The sequence below is a fragment of the Miscanthus floridulus genome, chromosome 8 (genome assembly GCF_019320115.1).
Source record: "Miscanthus floridulus cultivar M001 chromosome 8, ASM1932011v1, whole genome shotgun sequence".
Lineage (NCBI taxonomy): Eukaryota > Viridiplantae > Streptophyta > Magnoliopsida > Poales > Poaceae > Miscanthus > Miscanthus floridulus.
In genome coordinates, this window is record NC_089587.1 from 116,682,420 (window position 1) to 116,706,826 (window position 24,407).

General features: G+C 41.7%; 2 long non-coding RNA genes across 2 annotated transcripts; both read right to left on the reverse strand.

Annotated features, from left to right (window-relative positions):
* Positions 1–10,917: 10,917 nt before the first annotated feature.
* On the reverse strand, positions 10,918–13,239 carry LOC136477209 (uncharacterized). The gene is made up of 3 exons (XR_010763939.1): positions 13,000–13,239; positions 12,769–12,913; positions 10,918–11,345 (listed from the first exon to the last, which is right to left on the reverse strand). It is a non-coding gene; the product is annotated as an uncharacterized lncRNA (long non-coding RNA).
* A 1,045-nt stretch (positions 13,240–14,284) lies between these two features.
* Positions 14,285–14,843, reverse strand: LOC136477210 (uncharacterized). Its single transcript, XR_010763940.1, has 3 exons — positions 14,721–14,843; positions 14,519–14,646; positions 14,285–14,421 (listed from the first exon to the last, which is right to left on the reverse strand). It is a non-coding gene; the product is annotated as an uncharacterized lncRNA (long non-coding RNA).
* Between the last annotated feature and the right edge of the window lie 9,564 nt (positions 14,844–24,407).

Sequence of the window (24,407 nt, forward strand, 5' to 3'; positions counted from 1 at the left end):
TTCTTCATCGATCCTTTGCTCTAAGGTATAGATAACATCGGAGAGGTCTTCAATCTTCTTCTCTAAGAGGGCAATGGTCATCCATGGACGCTTCTCAACCTCTAGGATAGGTAGTGATGGTGCCTTCCTTTTCTTCTCCTTCAGGGGAACAACCTTGATATGATCTGGCATAGCCCGGACTCCATCAATGGTGGTACGAGGGGTGACCGACTTATATTTCGCACATGTGACATGTCCAAACTTATTGGTCTTCACTTCGATTAGCACCTCGTGTCCCTTTGGAGTAAGGAGGTTGATCTCCTTCGTCACCTTGATCAGCTTCTAGATGTCTAGACGAGGCTCTTGTTGTCGTGGCTTGCCTTAAAGAAGTGGATGTGGCAGTGGCGGAGCGATCACCGAACGACGGATAGCTTGGGTGAAGTAGGATTGGCTTGAGCGAATGGGGGTGACCTCTATAGGAACGACGGTCAGCGCAATCATGTCAGTCTTCTTGCTAAAATCAAACCCATAGGGGACGATCTCTTTGTTGGCCATGGGGACTAGAGAGGAGGAGAGCTTTGTTGCTGTTGAAGGAAGGAGGCTTTGATGGGATGGCTATGGAGGTAGGAAGAGGCTCATTTATATAGGGGGAACAACTTGCAACAGGGGTCAAGATCTATCCATAGGAGGTCTCGTAACGAGGAAAAACCAAATATGTTGAAAAACTATGGGATTGTGGAGAGGAAGGATCTAAAAAACATGAGAGAATAGACTGGTCACGAGAGGGGCTGACAGTGGTCCGAGCGGCCTCTAGGTGGGGCTAGCTAGCCCCACATGTCACCCTCTTGCAGAGATTTTTCTCGCGACGGTTTCTTATCCCTATCTAATCCCGAAAAGCATATTTATCCATTATGAAACGTAAAGAGGATGGAAGTGGTGTAAATCTATGGTAAAATCTAAAAATCTACCCCATCCAAATCCTCAGTTGGTTTTTTAGGTTCTAGAAAGATCTTGAGACGACATCCATTTACCTTGAATAATGTACCTTCGTCGTTTTGAAGTGTTACCGCTCCATTCGATGAGGTGCATATCACCTTGAATGGTCCTTCCCATTTGCTCCGAAGTTTCCGTGCCCAAATAATTTGACCCTAGAATTAAAAAGTAATACCTTACCTCCGGGGGCAAATCCCACTTCTTAATCCTCTTGTCGTTCCATCTTTTTGTCCCCTCCTTATAAATCTTGGCGTTGTGATATGCTTTTTCACGCCATTCATCAAGTTTAGAGAGTTGCATCTTCCTCATAGTTCTAGCGGCTTCAAAGTCCATGTTCCATCGCTTGATGGCCCAGTGATCCTTGAATTCTTGCTCAATAGGTAGATGATAGGTCTTTCCATAGACAAGTTGATATGGTGACACCCAAGTGGTGTTTTATAGGTCGTTCTGTAAGCTCATAATGCATCAGGTAGTCAATCCTTCTATGCAGTCCCCATCTCATTGACTGTCTTTTGCTAAATGTTTTTGATTTGTTTGTTTGATGTTTCTGCTTGGCCACTTGTCTGAGGGTGATACGGAGTAGCTATATTGTGATGGATTCCATGCTTTGACAAGTAGTTGTCAAAATTCTTGTCAGTGAAGTGAGTTCCTCCATCACTAATCACCATCCTTGGAACTCTGAATTATGGAAATATTGTTTCTTCAAACATCCTTTTGGAGTTCTTTGCATCAGCAGCTTTGCATGGCATGGCTTCAACCCACCTGGAGACATAGTCAACTGCCACCAAGATGTACTCATAGCTCCTTGACTTTGGGAAAGGTCCCATGTAGTTGATTCCGTAGATATCAAAGAGCTCTATCTAGAGGTTGTTGGTGAGTGGCATGGCATCTCTTGAATTGATATTCCCATACCTCTGACATGCTCCACATCTCTAGATGAAGTCCTTCATATCTTCATACATGGTTGGCCAAAAGAATCCACTTTGCTAGATCTTTGAATGAGTGCAGAATGCACCATAATGTCCTCCATATGGTGATGAGTGGCATCGTTCGATGATCTTGATGCCTTCTTCCACCGGTACACATCTTCTGAGCAGGCCATCAGAGCAGACTCTGAAGAGGTACGGTTCATCCCATATGTGGAGATGACTTTCGTAGATGAGCTTCCTTTTGTTCTCCCTTGGTGGTACATAACCTGCAACCATAAAATTAACAATATTTGCGTACCAGGTGTTGGACTTCGTGACTTTGAAGAGCATGTTGTCCCGCAGCAAATCATTGATGGGCAGTTCCTGCAAATTCTTAAATTGCATTCTAGACAAGTGATCGGCAACAGAATTTTCTACTCCCTTTTTATCTTTTATTTCTAAGTCAAATTCTTGGAGTAACAAAATCCATCTTATCAATCGAGGTTTAGCATCTTTGTTAGTGAGTTGGTATTTCAAAGCAGCATGATTAGTATAAACAATCACCTTAGCTCCTACTTAGTAAGATCTAAACTTATCAATAGCAAAAACAATAGCCAGGAGTTCTTTTTCAGTTGTTGCATAATTAAGTTGAGGTCCTGTTAAAGTTTTGCTAGCATAAGCAATTGCATGATGCTTCTTATCTTTAGTTTATCGCAAAACTGCCCTACAGCATAATCACTAGCATCACACATAATTTCAAAAGGTAGTGACCAATCAAGGGGTTGGATGATTGGTGCAGAGATGAGTGCTTTCTTAAGAATGTTAAAAGATTTCAAGCATGCATCATCAAACTCAAAAGTGAACATCCTTAGCCAAAAGATTTGTAAGTGGTCTAGCAATATGTGAAAAATCTTTTATAAAGCAGCGGTAAAAACCAGCATGACTAAGAAAACTGTGAATCCCTCTGATATTCATAGGAGGAGGTAACTGTTCAATTACTTCAATTTTAGCTCTATCTACCTCAATCCATCGTTCGAACACCAAGTGTCCAAGCACTATGCCTTCTCTAACCATGAAATGACATTTTCCCAATTAATGACTAAGTGCTTTTCTTCACATCTTTGCAAAACTTTGTCTAAATTTTCAAGACAATCATCAAAAGTTTTTCCATAAATAGAAAAAATCATCCATGAAAACTTCAATCATATCAGAAAATATAGACATCATGCATCTTTGAAAAGAAGCTAGAGCATTACATAATCCAAAAGACATTCCACGATAAGCATAAGTTCCATATGGACATGTAAAGGTGGTTTTGCTTTGGTCATCAGGATGGATCGGTATCTGGTGATAACCTGAATACCCATCAAGGAAACAAAAGAAAGAGTGATTTGTCAGTCGCTCCAACATTTCATCAATGAAGGGCAACAGAAAGTGATCTTTCTTTGTTGCCTTGTTAAGTTTTCAGTAATCAATGCACATCCGCCATCCAGTGACGGTTCTTTGGGGGATTAGTTCATTCTTTTCATTTTTAACAACAGTCATGCCTCCCTTTTTAGGCACAACTTGAACAGGGCTAACCCACTCACTGTGCGACACAGGATAGATGATCCTGGCGTGCAAGAGTTTCAAAACCTCTTTCTTAACAACCTCTTTCATCGCATTATTTAGCCTACGCTGTGGCTCCCTAGAAGGTATAGAGTTAGGATCTGTAGGGATGCGATGGGTGCAAAGAGCAGGGCTAATTTCCTTAAGGTCTTGGAGCGAGTAGTCAAAAGTAGAATGATGCTTTTCTAAGACAATTAGGAAGCCGAGGGATTCTACCTGAGAAAGTTTATAACTTATGATCATGGGAGAATCCTGATCATTATTGAGAAAAGCATATCTAAGACTAGAAGATAGGGGTTTCAGCTCAATGGTGGGCTTAGGTGGTTCCAGTAATTCATCTATAGGTTCAAGGTCTATGGGATTTTTGTCTTCCTCCTCGATGAAGAACTGGGCATCATCTTCAAGGCTGGGTTCGATTAAGTCATCAAGAGATGTGACCTTAACCTCTTCCATTGGGTCTTCCTCAGAAATTGGCTCACTCTCAGCATTTAGAGAATGAGTACTGGGTATAGAGAGCTTAAAGTTTTTCCCAAGTCTTATATTCAACTTCCCTGTTTGTCCTTCTTGGATAAGTCTTTTGATTGGTTGTCCTATCAATAGGTCAAACTCCATGATATCAAAGATATAGAAGCTTAAATGAACTTTGGTTCCTTTTACCTGGATAGGAAGGACATACAATATCCACAAACTCAGGAGAATGTGTCCTGAAAGACCTTTCAACAACTTTGTTGTTGGGGTTAATGGCATGTGTTTCAATAAATCATGAGCAAAAGATGCTGACATGATTTAACACCCATAAAAGGATTGTAAAGAGCATCAAAAGGAGCTTTGTTAATTTGGCAATGAATGGATATAGAAGGTGAATCTAAACGAATAACATTTAAGGAAAGCTTTGATTCTTCTAACCATTCATTGCTTATAATGATACTAGCTCTTTCATAGTCTTTTAAGGAAAGCTTCCCCAGAGGGGTCTAAAAGTTCTTCATGCAATGATGTTTTCCTAGACTTCTAGGGTCCCCTCATGGTATGGTAATTCGAGGTGTTTCCATACTCATTAAAAAGTTCATCCTCGAATTCAAGCATAAAATCTGAAATTGGAGTTTGCTCATTTTCTAGTGGTTCAGGATTTGGGACAGCTGAAGCATGTGATGGGTCTGACAAAGATTTAGGTTTAGCTATCTGAGATTCTTCCTCTAATGGCTTCTCTTCTACTTCTTTAGGGATGTTCTCTAAGATTTTCGTAAGAACGCTTCTCCCCGAATTGGCGGAGACATGCAAGAATGAGCCTCCTAAGGCCGTATTAAGAAGCTTTGAGGTTTTCCTATCAAGACCCATATAGAAGTGCTACAGAAGAATATGGTCTTGAATGGCAAGGTTAGGGCTAGTATTTATAAGAGTATTAAAACATTCCCATGTCGTGCCTAGAGATTCTTTTTTCTTTTGTTTAAAAGATAGAACCTCTGAACGAAGCCTGACTACCCTAGAGATGGGAAAGAATTGCAAGCAAAAGCTAGAACACAGGGCTTCCCAATCTTCTTGTCTACTCCCTATGGTGAGATTGTACCGACATTTTGCTTTTCCCGTCAAAGAGAAGGGAAAAAGCTTCCATCGTATAGTTTCATCTGACATGCATGCACATGTTTGCTCAAACTCATTTAGGTGGGAATAGGGGTTTTCATCATCTTCGCTTGAAAAGGGTTGATCCTAAACCATGTTAATTAAATGTGGGCACAACTCATAGCCAGGTGATAGGATAGGCTTTGAAGATTCTTGTGGCTGTAGGCGTTCACTCGTGGGTGCACCATATTGGTAGATAGGGGTGGATTCTAGATCCATGATAAAAGAAAAGATAAAAAGATAAAAGATAAAAATAATAATGATACAAGGGTAAGCTAGGTTCGAAGTTAACTCAGCAACCGTTTTCCCGACAACGGGGCTAGAAATGCTTGTTGGTATAAATTAATGCACATAGAATAATTCACAAGCGCATAGATATTATACCAATGTAGCACTTTACCGGGAGTACCCAATTTTATATCGAACTCGAGGAAATGTGTGTGAGAATAACCAAATCTAACTTAACCCAACTTCACAATAAAGGCTAGATAATAGGAGCGTAGAGGATATCACTAAGGTCTTCTATTTCTAACTTCAGTAAGCTTTGTCTTCTATTGTTCAATTCTAGGGATATTACTAGAGAAAACACAGGCAGAGTATATTTCCTATAGTAAAAAAGTCTTGCTAGGCCTACTAATGGGAGGTGGACTACAAAGGATTCAACAAGGCTATAAGAGTCACCCTCGCGAGCTACCACTGATCCGGAAAATATGGTACATCCATAAGTAACCGAGTCTAAGCACCACGCTTACACTATGAATACTACTCTAACCCAAGAGCTACAAGGATTAAAGTACTCAAAAGAGAGTTGTAAACCTAAAGAACAATATGAATAAGATGGTTACTTGAATTAGAAGTCAATTACTAGAGAAATCTCAGAAGAAAGCTCAAGAAGAACTTGATTCTACCTGGGTATAAGCCATAGAGAGAGCACCGATAGGCCGGGACTCCTCCATAACTCTTCCCTCTCACTCTATCTCACTATCTCTAATACTAGACTACATCCTATGGAGGACTAATCTTCTCTTGATTGCTGGCTCTAGATCCTAGTGGACATATGAATTAAGGTTTCTGGCTTCTCAGCTCTCAGGATCTGACTAGGCTTAATGCCCTAAGGGGGGGGTGCAGGTAGATATATATAGCCCCATTGAATCATTCTAGACCCTCGGATCAAACCGACTTGAATAAACGGTGTAAATGCATCCTAGAAGGCAGTGGAGAACCGATGTAGCAACGAGTATGATAGGTGGGACCCACAGGGGCCGGGCGGCCTACATGTGGGGCCTATCAGTGACATGTGTTCCGCTTTGGTGGAGAGTCTCCTAGAGTCTTCTAGAGTCTTCCCACGTCGGTGATGTGGCAGAATTCTGTGATTTCCTTTGACGAATAGGTCCTCTTGACGTTTTTCTGATTAAATCATGCTGGAAACACAGATTCAGCAAAACTCATGGAATTTATCAGTTTAAACCCCTAAGTCTACATTGGTGATCCATTTATGCAAGTTATATTGATGGTTTATAATGAATGTTAACTACCATCAACAGATGGAGAGTTTGTAGTAGCATCATAATTATGGCTCGAGCATGAACCATCATCATCATCATCACCAAGTGTGCTTGAGGTAGAAACATCATTTGCATCACTTGGGGCATCACCATCAACCTTGTCAAGTGAACTTATGGTAGGTACATCATCATCATCATCACTTGACCATGAGGTGGAGCAATCTTCCACAATCACCAAATTGTGGTCATGCTCAACACACTCATGCACCTCCTCCTTGTGATCATCCTCCTTGACATTGTAATCATCACTTGTGGAGGAGTCACCGTAGAGGCGGTTGATTGCCTCCCACAACTCACGGGCGGTTCCTTTGCAATCCACCCTATAGTAAATCTTCAAACTCAAAGCATCCATTAGAAAGTAATAAGCATGTGCATCGAGTTCAAAGAGAACCTTTTGAGCTTTGGTTAGATTTCTATGGTCCAAGACATGAGTGAGACCACTAGTGACAATCCACCAAAACTTAGGTCCCTTTGCATGAAAATGATCAAGCATGTGATTTCTCCACCGTGCAAAGTTTGTGTCATCAAAATGTGTGAGTCACAATCATCTAGCCCACTAATCGCCATCCTCTCGGGTCGGTGAAGACCACAAATGAGAGACCTAGCTCCGATACCACATGTAGGATCGAGATGGCGGACTAGAGGGGGGGCTCAATATAGTCCTTTATACAAATAATTGCGCTGACTAATCAAAACAAATGCGGAATTAAAACCATCAGTCTTAGCCAAGACTAAACCCCTCTATCTAAGTTCACAAGCACCTTATAAAGATCCTATTTAGGCAACAAAGGTGGTGGGCTAGCTAGAGCTCACCTAATCAATGCTAGAAGCAAGGTCACATAAACCTATGCCACTAGTACTCAAGCAGCTGAGGGAGCTCCTACACAATCTAGTAAGCAAAAGCACAAAGCTCCTAAGCTCACTAGCAATGCTCAATAACAAGGCAACACAAGCCAAATTAGAGAGCTCAATTTACTTAGCTACACAATACTAAGCAAGGCAACTAATTTACTATAAAAGTAAACTAGTTATAGAAGGGAGCTACTTCTATGCTACACAAGCAAGAAGGTAACTAGCAAGCTACACAAGCACAACTAGTTACAAGAGCAACTACAACAACACAAGCACAATATATGAATGAATAAATGTAAGCTTGTGTTGGGGGATTGCAAACCAACGGGATGAACAAGGTTGATATGATGATTTTTATCCTGAGGTTCACTTGGTTGCCACCAAGCTAGTCTCCGTTGTGACGACCGCTCACTTGGTGGTTCGGTAGCTAATTGGCATCACCCACCAAGCCCACACGTTGGGCACCGCAAGAACCTACCCACAAGTGAGGGTAGCTCAATGACACGCTCTACTAGTGTTGTTCTCCGTGGCTCCCGCGGGGTGAGCACAGTACCCCTCACAATCACTTCTCTGGAGCACCGCACAAGTTTCTTGTGTGCTTCGATGGAGACCACCACCAAGCCGTCTAGGAGGTGGCAACCTCTAAGAGTAACAAGCACCACCGGCTTGTAACTCGATCACCTAGTGCCACTCGATGCAATCTCATAATGCAATCCTACTAGAATCACTCACTCACAATCGGATCACACTCTTGCAAGCACAAGTGAGTTAGAGGGCTCCCAAGAACTCTCAAGCATGGACACAAAGTCCCCTTAGGTGCTCAACCTCAGCCATGGCCGAGACACCCCTCTATTTATAGCTCAAGGGCCAAATAGAGCTATTACCCCTTCACTGGGTGAAATTCAGGGCGTCCGGACACGTAGGTCGCGATGACCGGACACGCCGCCCTAGAGTCCGGTCGTACGATGTAGCCACGTGTCGCTGCGGTTCAATGCCGCTCGTTGATTCCCAACGGCTACTTCTCCCGCGCGCGCCCCTCAGTGAAGATCGGACGCGCTGAAGTGATGACCGGACGTAGCCTCCCAGCGTCAGATCACGCGCGCCCATGCACTGCACCATCAACGATCGGATGCTGCGCCTAGCGACCTGAGTCGCGCCTACGCGGAGTCCGATCGACTACAGAGAGGTCCCGAGAAGCCAAAAGGCGATCAGACGCATTAGGTCAACGATGAGCGGACGTGACTCGGAGTCAGGTCCTCTATGCTTCACGTTTTCAGCCGAGGAACAATAGCAGAGTCGCGTCTGGTCTCTATCAAGGGCCAGAGTCCGGTCGCCTCTTCCCGAGCAGCTGATTCTGGGGCCAAGCATCGGACGTGTCTGATCCCTCCGTGGACCGCGTCCGGTCACCCCAGTGACCTTTACCTTGCCACCGTTTCTAACCCAAGTTGATCCGAATCAACTCCAACAACTTCTCCTTTGCAAATGTGCCACCACCACCATGTGAATGTGTGTTAGCATTTCACAAATATTTTCTAAAGGATTAGCACTCAATTCACCACGCCACTCGATCCTAGCAATGATGCAAAGTTAGATTATTCGAGTGTCACTAGATGACCGATGTGCAAACAAGTTTTCCTCTCTTGATAGTACGGCCATCTATCCTAAACCCGGTCATAAACTTCTCTACACACCTATGACCGGTGAAATAAAATGCCCTATAGGTTATATCTTTGTCTTGCACATTCCATTCCATCTCCTCCAATATTGATGCAACACATGCATCAACCATATCACAAATGATATGATCCACTTCATGTCATTACGTGACCTTGTTGGTTCATCGATCTTGATCTCATTTGCTTTTCACCGTTGCCTTCGTCCATCGGCGCCAAGTCTTGCTCAAGCTTCACTGCCACGCGGTCCATCGCTCCAAAGCCTCCAACTTGCCCTTCACGCTTGCAACTAGTCCATCAAGCCAAGTCTTATCTTGGTGTTCTCCACCGTAGTCACATGACTCAATGTCATGTCTCATATGCAATGAGCTCCTTCATCACATGTGTGAGCCTTGCAACATATCCAAACCATTTCACCTCCATGGCATAGGTTGCTCACACATGTTGGACTTGTTGACTAATCATCTGTGTATCTCACTCAAACACATATTAGTCCACCTAAGGTTGTCATTCAATTACCAAAACCAAACAAGGACCTTTCACCAGGCAACCTTACCAGGTCTCCATCCAAACATGCCCTACCTGCATAAGCATGAAATGTTATTTTCTTCTTAAGATTCCAAAGTGGTATAGGATCAAGTATTAAAAGTCTTATGAAATATACAGCTTAGTGTTTGAAATCTTGGTCTCACCATTCAATTACAAGATCTATTGCGAAAATCGCCAGTGTAATTAGATACTTTGGAATTTACACGGCCTATTATATTTTGGCTGTCATTTGGATCAAAACTTGCCAACCTTGGCTTGCAAAATCTAGAATTTTTTTTATCCAACTTTTCCTTGCCAAATCTCTTGACACGGTAAATTTGGTGGTAAACCAAGCAAGCCCAAAATACTGAAAAGATGCAATCATGCAAGTGAATTTAATAGAGGAGAATCACGCTCAAACAGAGACACGGAGGGATCGATCAACACCGATGGCAGTTCGGCAGGAAGATGAGATGGATCGAGGCCGAGGTCGAGGTGGAATCAGCAGCCAAAGGACTTCTTTGTTCGGCTGCACTTGGAGGCACTGCAGCCGGATCTCGGATGCCTGCCAACGAGCGCTGGAATCAGCAGCCGAAAAAGGACTTTAACCGAAGGGACGGGGAGACCAGGAGCCGCGACCTTTCGCCCTCTACCTCGACGTCGACCGATCTGATCTTCTTGCTCTCGACCGATCTCATCTTCTTGCCGAACTGTCATTGGTGTTGATCGATCCCTCCATGTCTCTGTTAGAACATGATTCTCCTCCATTAAATTCACTTGCACGATTGCATCTTTTCAGTATTTTGGGCTTACTTGGTTTGCCGCCAAAATTTACCGTGTCAAAAGATTTGGCAAGAAAAAGTTGAATAAAAAAAATTTGCTAGATTTAGCAAGTCAAAGTGGGCAAGTTTTGATCCAAACGACAGCCAAAATCTAATAGGCCAAGGGAGAGGCAGTGGCCGCGCTCTGCGACGTGCTCGCCGTCTCAGCCCAGACTTCATCCTCGCCATCCCCCACACAGTACTGTTGTACCGAGTCAAAACAGGGAATGGCGAATTCCAAGGACCAAAGAGCTTGGAGACCGGGCAGGTCGGTGCGGTTCCAAAAAAGAGAATTGTGCGTTAATACGTGTATCATCCAGTGATTGGTGACCAAAAAAAAAATCTCAGAAGCAGCAAGAACATCATGCATTCACCATACTCTGATTCAATTTCAACTGAGCACTAGGTCCATGGTTTGTAACATTCTTATGCATTAGCCGCAATAGCAATCCCCTTCGGCTGGTATTAAAGCCGGTTGAAGCTGTTTTGTTGTGAGAGAAAAATATCGTAGATTCTAGCTGATAAACCGGCTGATAAGTTCAAGCGAACAGGCCCAACACAACATGATCAGGTTCTAGTTAAATGCATTGCTATGTACATCTTCAGGCCCTAAACAGAGGCATTTCCACAAACTGACATGCATTACTTAGGCTTGAACAAACCCTCACAGAGATGCATAGGAACTCGTGTCTTCAATTCCTTCACCTCATTCTTGAACTGGTCCATCTCACCCTTGACTGTGCCAACCTTATGCTTCAGCCTTCATTCTGAAATTGAGATAGTTTCATAGCATTTTTTCTCCTTCACATAAAAAGCGCCGAGAGAATAAAAGTAAATATACTGTTAGTTTGGATTGTAAATAGACAGCTGCACATATGTGTCGCACAATACAAAAAATTAGTAGCCACCAGTAGAGAAGTTGGATCGCACACACGAAGGAGCACATAGATGTTATCCTGGAAAGTTACCAATACAATGAAAAAAATGAACCATGAATCTGAGTAAATGGTAGCTGGGAAATCGTATCTGCTGAACCACACGTCCCAGTCTTATGCGCTCAGTCCGCGGCAGCCACCACTGGAGGCCTAGCCATACAATGTTGAAAACATACTCCGTATCTTAGAAACGGCAACAGACAATTGGCCACATTTAAAAAAGAGGGATCAGGAAGGAAATAACACTATGCCTTATCAAACACTAAAGGGCCACAGCTAACTGGCCACAACCACATTCTAATGAAGACTAACCGAACAATTATCATATTCCAGGAAAACTGAACACACGTATAACTTCATCCAGCTGCTCCACCAAAACTATTCTAGCAAAACCAACATCTGGGCACGCAACTATCATAAAAAAAGGGTGCTAACAGGAAACTAGGTGTAAACTTTGGCCCCGTTTGGCTGGCAGAATTTTGATTGAAACTAGCTGAAAAACACTGTTCCGGCTGAATTGTTGTGAGAGAAAAACACTGTTCCGGCTGAAAAAAGAAGCCGAACAAGTCGAATATGGGGTATGCCAAACGGGGCCTTTAGCTCATTTCGTTCATGGCTCCAGCAAGCGTCCTTCCACCAAAAAAAATGCGTCACGAAACCAACACCTATCTTCAGACTATCACATTTTGTACTCTATAAAATAATGCCAATGCCAAGAAGACAAGCAAACACCTAATTATACACAAGGCTAAACAGAAATTAAAATACTCTAGTCCAGAAGTTTCTGGTTGCTGTTTCATATATTTCAAAACAGCAATAGCGAAACCTTGCTTTGAGAATAAATATTCTGGTAACATTCTAGATTAGACTATGTCACAGCAAGCACAAGATCAAAGACATGAGTTCTCAGATTTGGGATCAGTACATTCTTACAACCTCATAGCCACAGGTCATATTCACAGCGCAAGACACATTAGCTGTTCATAAGCAAAAGCAAGCGGTAAAGTTGAGTTCAATTGCTTATGGCTTAATTCACAGCACAAGACATATTACAGATGGATCATGCATGGCAGACAGGAGGATGGGAATACATGGGCATCCTCTTGAAATCCAAGAAAGTTGAGTTCAACTGCTTAGGGCTTAATTCAATAGATGCTGCCATGTAGGGGCCAATTCTTTTTTTCCCCTTGTGCATGACTAATTTAATTTACAATAAAATAAAATACTTATGCTATTCTTTTTGTTAAACCTAGATCTGTTTGGCAAATCAGCTGAAGATCTGTACTTACAAGTTCTTTCTGTTGCGCAGGCTTTGTTCTACTCTGCTTTACAGTGCTCACGAGAAATGCTTGTTGTGAACGATGGATCGAAAAACTTCATCCGTGCCATTAACAAAAGGTTCAGTGCATTGTCCTTTCACATCAGAGAATATTACTGGGTTGACATGAAGAAGATAAATGAGATATACATACAAGACAGAAGAATGCTCCCATGATGCCACTAACAAATGCAACATTTACCCTGAGCAAATCTGTTCCTGACTGGTTGACTGGATTCCTAACAAAGTAACAAAGCAGGTTGTCTTATAGGGAATCTGCAAATAGACAACCAGATGGGAAGAAAACAAGAAACGACTTGGGAGTAAGACTGCCTAGTCATGGACTCATGGTAGAATGCGCTGAGGCCATCACAACGACCGGAGCCGGCATGACCACCACCGCCTGGTTGTCTATTTGCATATCATCCTATCCCAGAAGCAGAATTCGAACAAGGGCCTCTAGGCAGGTTTGACGATCTGTTGGAAAAAAAATCAGTAGTCCTCGCACGGCGCCGCCGCGACCTCCAGTTCTCGTGGACCCTTCCACCCGGGTGCGGTCTAGGCATTGATCGCCGGCGGCCTCCGTCACCAAGCACATACGATGGTGGCGAGGCAGGGTATCTTAGGGTGGAAGGACCACCGACCGGGATGCGGACCACATGCTGGTGCCCACGGCGCAGGTGCCTTTGGTGCGGGAGCTGATCGGGGGAGGGAGTATCTCACGGTGGTTCGGACGCCGCCGGCACACTCCGCGGCCGCAGGAGCAAGGTACCAGCTCCAGAGACGGGAAACTAGCGCTCCGACATTGTATCCCCGTAAGACATTGTAGATTTCAAAATAGTTCTTCAACGATTTTAATTCGGGAAAATTGGTTGGGTTAGCATCTAAAGATCACGATCTCCATAAAATAACATCGAAAGTTTAAGTTCTTTTAAATACCACCAAAAGATTGAACCATGAACTGAAAATAACATCCCGTTAAAGTAAAGCGACAGAAGTGACAGAACTAAAAGTAGCCTCCGTCACGCCCTTACGGGTTGTTCTCGTGGACGCTCGCCGCGAACAGGAACGGCTCCAGCGGCACCACCGGCACCACATGCCGTAGCACCCGTGCTTGCGCAAGTCCTTGCCGTCCCGGCTCTCGCCCCGTCGGCGGAACCCGCATAAAGGAGAAGAAGGATCCGACGATTCTGAAAGACTTCTTCTCCTTCTCATTTCTCCTATTTTTCCTCCGCTGTAACCACTGCTTTTCTTGACCTATAAAAGGAAAAACAGGGCGTCCCATTAAGGGGCATCGCACATCGGACGACCGATCCGACATCCGAACACATCCGAGCTCGAATCAAATCCGAACTGATCGGAACTCATCGTAACACACCACCAGAGACTTGGGACCCATTCCTCTATCGACCGTTTGTAACCCCTACTACGAACTTTCAGTGCTAGTAACACGAGCAACAGCAACGAACTGGACATAGGGACATTCTGCCTGAACCAGAATAAATATTGTGTCATCTTAGCACACCATCCGAGCTAGACGCAAAATAACTCGTCGGTGGCAACTCGAAACACCGACACTCAGAAAACCCCTGTCTTCTTGCCCATTTGGAAAATACACTTTAATCTGCCATGAAAAAGCCAACATATGTACATAATTAATACCGAGATCTTAAATCTTCAATAGACGAGTAATGGAGTACAGACAAATTGGTAGCACCAACCCTCATACTGGAAGAAAAATTGTTGGAGTCATGACGAGATCTAAGCAGATCTGCTGAAGTCAGGATGTTTACAAAACCTTGTGCGTAAGTGACAATCATGCCTGTGCACGCACAGTTCAATTCACCTCCTGCACAAGATCATATTTCAATGTTCAGAGCTGGTTATAAAACAAAGGCGAATGTAGAAAGCTCGTTTATTCACCATTGAATGAAGCCAGCGAGACAACACTTTCAGATAAATTCGAAACAACTTGTTTACTCAGATTACTCCAGGCACCTTGGCATGAATCACTGGAGGTGCCGAAGTCCTCTTCGAAAGTACTATCTGAAAAGCAAGTTCCCTACTTAAAAAGGATTGTAGAGTACAACACAATTGTAATTTCTATAATACTATAATAGGGTTGAGTAAATGCGTGCCCAAACTGAATCAGCAACTCACCTGTCACGGGTACTTTGGACATTGGTACATCAGTGTCGAATTGTCCACCACTACATTCGGTATCTTTGTCATCTTTTTCCATGCTCGTTGAGTGATCGCCTATTCGGTTGTTTGACGTATTGTCAATCTGCGGCAGATGAAACAAAATCTAAACACTTGCGAACAAAGTAGACGAACGAGCGGATCAGACGATGACCGGTGCGGACGGAGGGTGGCCGGCGGCGGAGCGAAGGGCATCGACGGACTTCCACCGGTGAGAGCTCACCAGACGGAGGGTGGCCGGCGGCGGACAGGAGGAAGTACCTGTGCTTCCACCGGTGAGCGACGTCTTCAACGAGGGCACTCTCGGTAGTGGCGAGGCAAACCGGGCACAAAAGTTTGCCGCGTCGGGACAGGAGAGACGAGCGGAGTCGAGGGAGGAGACTCTGGTTTGACATATATAGCCCAACGCAGATAAAGAAGGAGAATATATTCGATCCTAACGGCCCCATTTTATGGCCCATGAAGCGAAGCCTGCTCGGTCCAATGGCCCCTTATATGCACAACTCTATTTAACCGTTTCAGAAAGGAAAAAGTCAATGTTAACTTCATAAACTTTCGCGAAAGTCCACTTTTCCTTCATGAACTTCAAAACCAGGCAAAACACATCCCTCAATTTTTAAAACCGTTCATCTTACATCAATTTTTATAACTAAGATATACATGATACAATAAGTATGAAATTTTTACTACAATTTAAGCATACAATAATTAGCCCACCATAAAAAAAAATTCACCACAATTGGACCATAGAAACTGCATTTATGAATTATTCCAATTAATTACAGAAAAACATAGATCTAAAACCACAACAAAAAATTTGCACTAAAGCTTATCATGTTATATATTCACTGTATAAATCTACTCATGTGAAGTCGAACAAAATTGGATTTTCCATTTTATGATTTTTTTTGTAATTTACTATGATTTTGTAAAGATTCAGTCGAAATAAATAAAAAAAGTAAAAGACAAAACTGACTTCAAAACCTCTTATAACAGGGCCAGGGAGGTAAGGTGAATGGTTTTAAAAATTGAGGAAGGTATTTTGCCCAGTTTTGAAGTTTGGGGAGGAAAAGCATACTTTCGTAAAAATTAAGGGAGGTAGTGCTTTTTTGTTTCCATTTCACAAAACAGCAACGGATATAATATTAAGAGCATATCCAGGAGTTCTATAACACTTGGTACATTACATGCCATGACCATATAGAATATAGCAACACTTGGCACACCAAGTTCTTCTACATATTTACAAGGAAAACGCTGGCGCTGATGTAGTACAAATTTATTCTGCCACTGCAGTACTCCTAGGTGACACGCACGCAGGCTCAAAGACGGACGATGACAAGCTCAGATAAACTTTAGTCCACGTCACATCGGATGGTTGACATATATACAGAGTATTAAATATAAATTAAAAAATAACTAATTGTAAAGATTACGACTAATTACGAGGTGAATTTTTTAAGTCTAATTAGTTCATGATTTGATAATGTGGTGCTACAGTAACATATGTGCTAATGCTGAATTAATTAGGCTTAATAAATTTCTCTCCCGGATTACTGAGGATTTGTGTAAATTATTTTATTATTACTATCGGAACACTCCTATGTAACATTCTCATGTGACACGTGATGTGACACCTCTAAACTTTAGTCCCTGAATTCAAATAAGGCAAAACATGGTCTAAACTTTAGCTTTGTGGAAACAAACACACTGTCGACGAAATACGGCCGACAGTCTACTGAGGGGTATGCCTACGGCAATCTACTCATTGTATCTAACCATGATCGGTTTATATGATAAGTCTTACAGAGATTGGTATGTTAGCATATCCGAATAGATCGTCCTTGATCGTCAAGGATCCTCACGTAGCCTTGCGACGCACGCTGACCTGTGCCGTGCTCCACGGGGGCGTTGTCTGGTGGGCTGTGCCTCTCATGGCGGCTCGACCCATGTACAACCCTATGGGTATATGGGGTTATACCCCCACAGCTTGTCCCCGAGCGTCTTGTATCTACTGAGCAACGCCGCATCGAGTTTGTCCGAGTTGTATGACGTGTAGCCGATCATTAGGAAAAGCATCCGACCAGTTTAACTAGGAGCCGAGCTATTTAAATGGACATCTGACCAGTTCAACTGGTCGTCCGACCTCGGACCAACTCGAAGTTGAGGATTGCTAGAAGGATATAAGGAGCTCAAGTAAAAAAAATTTAAAAGTTTTCACCTTAGGTGAATTGTGTGACAAAATAGCTCAATTTATACAAGATCAAGTATGGTTGTCCCCGTTTAACACGATGACGCGCGTATACTTTCACTTATATAAACCCAGTAGTCCACCGAGTGTCATGAAGGACCTCGGTAAATCAACATCATAATCAAGATCGCATGATTAAGCAAATACACATCACATGCACAGAGTTATAGCAAAAATAATATTATAAATGGGTTCACAAATAATAGTACAAGTTTGGATTCTAAAACCGATTAGTGGAAACAATATAGCTTCCAATGATTACAATAATATAAGTTCCAAATGCATTGCTAGCATAAGTGACATCCTCCGACAAAAGCATATAGATGAGAAATAAATATAGTCACTGAGCCCACCGGCGGTTAGCCACCATCATCAGCAGACCGAGAACTTCACCTGCAACATGGTGGGATAAACCCTAAGTACTCGACTGTACTCAGCTAGACTTACCCGTCATAAACCAGAAATAAAGTGACACCAAGAAGTATGCAAGGCTTTATAAGTGGGGCTAACTTGACAAAATTTTGCATAAAAATCACTAGTTGAGCTATACATTTTATAATTCGGTAACCAATTTAATTATAGCTATTCATCTCTAGATTAGCAACTAACCAGTGCCAAACATGTGGAATATCATTTAGTAACATGCAATAGTAACCATAGCCAGTGTAACATTTTCATATTCATCATAACCATCAAATTCCATCAATTAATGTTATGTTGCCGCTGCTCAGTCAAGTTCTCACTATCCGGGAGAGACGGCAACTCAAATCGATTCCAACCCCGCTGGGGAGTTATTCCTAACACAAACCTAGACATACCTGTGCCAAGGTAGTCTTAGGTCACCTTTAGTACAACTCAGGAAGCAACTTCGTGGGTCCGATCAGCGCCGCACCCTTAGAGATTCAACCAATTTGCCAGGAAGATCAGGCCTGGTCTGCCCTTGGACTCACGCTATTGGCTCCCCGCACATCCTTACTACCAACCAGGGTTCGCACTTTCACTTACCGCGTCCCGGCCTGAGTTGAGATACTCGGCTTTGCAGTCGGCACGACTTATCCGACCAACTAAATGTTAGGCATGCGTTCAACATGACATGAGGATGTATAGCAAATCGGTTCTTAACCGACATAGACGGGGGATAGATAGGCACCAAGACCTCCATGCCTTATTGCTTCTCTATCACAATCCCGCCTGGTCTCTTTTTATTTATCCACATGGTTATTCCCACAATAGCAAATATAGTCAATCGTGCTTTGGTATCCACCTATATCTCATATGTGATAGGAAATCACTCGACTTCTACCAGTCTAAGCATTGCTAAGCATATAACAATTTAATGTTTCACTTGTTTTGCTAACAAAGAGCATACACACATGAGCCATTCAAGAACTTCAACCACCATTAACATACTTAGCAACACTGTATTGAACATCAATCACTCAAAGCATCATCAAATACAATTACAAACTTTATCTATAATTATGCTTTTATTAATCCTTTATTCTAATAACATATATATATATATATAATTTAGTGATGTATGAGAACAACTAGTTTGGGGATGATATTTTTATGAGTGGTAGATGCTATTAAAACATGGCTACTGTATAAATTTCACATGCTCAGGTTTTATCATTTAATTGCTATGAAAAAGATAAATCTTAATTATTAAAAAACATGTGAGAACAAGATAAATGTAAAGATCATTATTTTCTATAAACATATAGCCATATTAGATGTTATTATGGTAGCATATTATCATACAAAGGTAGTGGAACCACAATTTCCATTTTTACACCTACATAAAAATTATAACTTATTTAAAACCATTTATCAAACATTAATCATGTTCAATCACTAACTCAACCATACTACATCTAATGAACATGGAATGTTTACCACATCACACATATAGCATTAGTAGCCTACCATAAAAATTTCACAGCAATTCGAGCAACACAAATTTAGATATGAGAATAACAAGCAAAACAAGCTAAAATTGCCTATTTAACAAGATTAAATCAAAACATTATAAAAACAGTAAGTAACTAGCATGTTTAATATTTTTATTAGCTATATCATGTCATCATAAGATTAACACAACTCGAATTACCATTTTTGGACTTTCATAACTCAAGATATGCATTTGTCCAACTTAAAAGTATTTTTAAAGCACTTTATAAGAATAAATAAAAACATCAGAATTCTTCTACTAACATATATAATATTATGACTCTACTGTGTAGATCTACTCACCAGGATTCCAAAAAGTCCTCATTTGCTATTTTACGATTTTTCTACAATTTATTATGATTTTCCAAAGTTTCAGCTAACTAATTGCAATATTCCCAAAAAGAAAAGGAAAAACATTTTTACAAAGTGAACACAAACTTTTCTTCTAATTGACTAAGCCCATATATGTAAATGCATGTGTCTAGGCATTAAGCAACTAGACCTAGTAAAGAGTTTCTATCTACGATTCACCCCCCTCTTCTTTCTCTCATGCGGACGCAGGGATCCACATGTAAGCAAAGGTGTGTTGTCGAAGTTCAGGTTGGGACTCAATTTCATAGATTGGACCCCAATACCTTCATCATTACTTCTAGATTATGAACTAGAGAGCATAATCATTGCTTGACATATCCTACTTACTTCCAATTTCAATGCTTAACTCGTGACTAACACTCGGGGTGTTACTACCCTCCTCCCTTATGGGAATCTCGCCCCAAGATTTGGTGTGATAGACTTTAAGGAAAGAGAAGCATGTCATCCATTTTCCAACATCAGTGATAGCATTAGTCTACTTAACTTCGAAGCATAAAAGAGGCTAATTTGGTTAATACAACTTTTTGATATTTGCCCTTCGTTGTAAATTTTGTCTGAAGAATTTCTTTCATTGACTTCCATAAAGCGTTGTTCTTTGGGAGGAATCCAAGACAGCACATCACTTCGTTCTCAAGATATGGAGAGTACTATGGATCATAAACTAACTACCCATAATATCTATTTCCCTAGTGAATATAGCATGGACCATGTGAACTTTGCACTAGACTGCAAGCTTTTGAAAGCTACTCATTACAATGGTTCCATGTTCATTCACAAAGTTCAAAAAACAGTCTTCTACCAAAGTAGCTTGAGTACAACCTTTCATAAGGGATGAGATCACAGATAGACAAACATCCTCTAAGGCGGTGAAAAACAGAGTAACCAACAAATAATATCTATGCCAGTCGTAACTGTTCAATCACTCAGATGCCACCCGATGGAAAACTACATAGTGTTCCATGTGTGTAGTTCTCTTTCTCTAATGATAACACTTTATTATCTGAGTCCGTTGAGTGAGCAGTGAATGTAATAGCTGACTCTATTAACTCAGCGTTTTCGATGATCATTATTTGAGAGAATCCTCGTATCCAAGCAGCAACAGTTATCTGGGTTGCATCTGAGGCAACCTCTTGGGTAAAAACACATGGAAGGTACCAAGGACAAGTCCGCCTTAGAAATCATTACTGAAGAAGGATGACAGCGAGGTCTGGAGGACAACAAAAGTTGCAAGTATACACCAATTGGACAAACAGTATGCCACTAGTATTGAGTACATTTTTCCTTCATGGTGCTGTTGCACAGTAAGTTGGGTTGACTTTGCACTGCAGCAAAACTAGCCTTGTTGGACTACATTTGGCATTGAAGCTTCCTCTCTAATGTCAATCAACAACTCATAAGCATAATCCAAAACCTATTGTTTGACACTTTTCAAATTATTTTTGACTCGCAAAGGCACAAATTGACTTGCAGAACACCTTGATTGCTCAACCATTGTTGATATGAGAGGGCAAAAGCAAGGCACAATGGGGTGCAAGGAGTCTTCTCTAGGGCATCTAAAGTATTATCTAACGGCAAAACATTGACCATGTTGCTAATCTTGACATCAATAACAAACACAATGTTTCTAATGTGAGGAATGATAGTAGTTAGTAGAGAAATCACAGATTCTGTACCTCTCGTTAATCCGTTCATATCTTGCAAACTATTGCTCAGTTTTACACAAATTTTGGTAGGCATTTAGATCCAAGAGTCCTTTAACTTCTAACCAAAATTCAGCTCAAACGAACACCGTTTGACTATCCAAACAAATAATCTACCAAAACTACTTTGTTCTGAAATTTTTGGACCGAACTATCAAAACATCTCTCAAATCTGATGCTTTACTCAACAAATTCTCAAACCAACTTAAGACATCGAAGTACCTTAAGCGAGGAATGAGATCATCAAGTTTGGTGTGAATTCAACCATGTTTGAGCCACTAATCACTGGCTTAAAAATAACCGGTTTAGTGCCATGAAATGTCGATAGATTTCCCACTCTTTTTTTCTTTTGATTTACACATTGGGAAGTGTGTTCGTAGTCTTTAACTCTTTTTATGACAGCGGTAGCTTTCTCGCTGAGGATGGAGGCTAGGGTTTTCCTCGTAAACTTCTTAGGGAACAACTTCAACCGTTGATTTAGGCACCAGCTCAACATGCACAAGCATTGGACTTGTGGGCTATTTTTGCAGGACACAATGCATACTTCACGTGTAGAGGGGCAGTCCTACAAGATAAGGGACCATTTCTAACTACCCTTCTATACTTTCTCCAATAGAGTCCTGAACAAATCCTTTGATAGAAACATATACATAACGATGCTGACCGAAACTAGGGATGTGCTTTTCTCTAGCTCTTTACTTAGCTGATACAGTATCTTGCACTACCCATGTGATTGTCTAAGATGGAATTGATTTGACAACACAGGGCTTGGAGAAGAAAGCAGTACTAGCATCGCTTACTGGCTTTGTTGTTTCTTTGCTTAACATTGTTCTGTAAGACCTAGCCTTCGTAGTTATCGAAGAGTCATTACCTAGCTAGAGATTAACCTTCCTACTGGTAACTAATTAGTTGTCTCTCAACATTTGAGGCTCCAAAACTTCTTTTTGATGGTAACTATTGTAGTTGAAGTGCAAACAGACAGTCACCATGAAAGTCAGCAGAGAAGGGGTCACACTAGAGGTTGGTTTTTGACTACTTGATCATCTTGCACCTAAAGATCAAGAACTTGGATAGAAAGCTCATGAGTACCAGGTGACCTATTACAACACATAATATCTCCATCCATTGTCACTCGACTGGTAACTTATCCAATGTTACATGTTGTGTACCTTTCTGATCCAACGGGGATGACATAAGTTGCTCACTAGATGACCGATGTCATTATAGGGACAGTCAAGTAGAGTCACTTGTATACCACCTCTTGCAGTCTACCAATGTTCATGTCGGTGACATATTCTTCAAAGGTTATCCTCTTTACAACTTCAGGAGGAATCTCTACTACTTTTGGTCTGATATAAGGATCTTTCGATTAGATATGGAGAGATAACCAAGGAAGAGCTCATGTGAAAATAACATATCGGTGTAGTTCTGTAATGGATCATGACTAGGAACCTCGATACCAGCACGTGCCAAGCAGCAGCACCTTGTGTGCGTGCCCATAGGAGGCTCTCGGTTTCATCGCAGCACCGTAGTTGCTACTCATGACACCATTACTGATCACACACCCAAAGTGAAATTTCAAGTTACATAGATTGGGTTGTATGAACAAGCACTATGCAAAGGGGAGATAGCAAGCAAAGGTAGTCACAAGGTCAAGAGTCAACGAGGAGGCAATCCAAAGATTAAAGCATAGTGCAAGAGAACATAGCTTAATTACCGAAGACAACTGAGCAGGGGACTCTTGCTTAATTTCCATATACACATTGTGTCCAACAATGGTGATTACCAGGTAAAGATTAACATGAGATTTGGTCTTACCGAGCAGCAACATGAGATCAGGACCGATAAACATTCCGAGCCTTGAGAGAGTTGGAGATAAAACAAACGAGATTCGAGGGACAGAGCCAATGCGTTGACTAGGGATTCAGTTGATAAAGCAATGACATGATCTGCAAGGAAAATGTTCCAAAGCCAGGATAGATTGCGATTAGCGTTGCACCAGATCATCTGTAGGAGAAGAAGCAATGAGGCCCGATAAGGATTTTTCAGCAGGGTCCTCCCACATAGGAGTGAGACAACCATGACACATGCCAACATTCAAGGGAACCAAGCTTAGGCTTAAGGTCAAGCAAAGACATGGATATAGGTCTTCATAGCGCAATGTTCAAGAGCTAGCAACCACGTGTACAGACTGAGGCTCCTAAAAGAGAACTTAATTGGAGACAACAACCATGAGATTATCAAAACTTAGACGCTATTCCAGAATAATGCTCTTCAATACTCGTATGCTTACCGAGGACAAAAGAGGTGACAGCTACGACACTACCAAGATAACGAGCCTCCACGCGTCTAAAGAACCAATGTGAAGATAACTTAAAAGGAAGAACCTAACATTATATTTAAAAGAAAAGCATGTGCTGACTTCTAACAAGGTATCACTACCAGTTTTAGTTTTCAAGGGGGTGAAGTTTTTGCTAACTACTAACTTATCATCTATTTCCTTTGGAAGCAACCATACAAGGCAAAGCTAATCACACACTATCTTTAAGCACAACTATTCAAGCGGCATGGAACAAGGCATTTTGCCTAGCTTCACACAGGGAAGATAGTAACATCACATTGATCACAAGTTACTTAGTATTAGAACAAAGTGAGGAAAGCATATTTATGCACAAACACAATCATGATGCATGACCGTCCTATTCGTCCTCACAAAATTGTCAGCCTAAGGCGGTAATCACGTTCTATGTCGGTGGCATAACACGTACTCTCTCGATATATAGCTAGTCGTTAGCTACATTCAATCTACACATTCGTTGTTAGCGTACCAGTAGAAGATTCCACTTCGGCCCAACCCCACAATTATATGTATGTGAAAATGAAAATCTGATCTCTAGGTTGCAAGCTAAATACTTCCATATATATATATATATACCCACATATATATACTTCTGTATCAAAGCTACCCGAAAGTAAATACGTCTATACATATAGAATATGCATATATAGCCCTACCAAAGCTAACCCATAATTAAATACTTCCGTATATATATGAGATATATATACTTAAGTATCAAAACTACCTCTCCCATTTTATCGCACGCTCACATCTTGCGTTCATGCCAATCACCA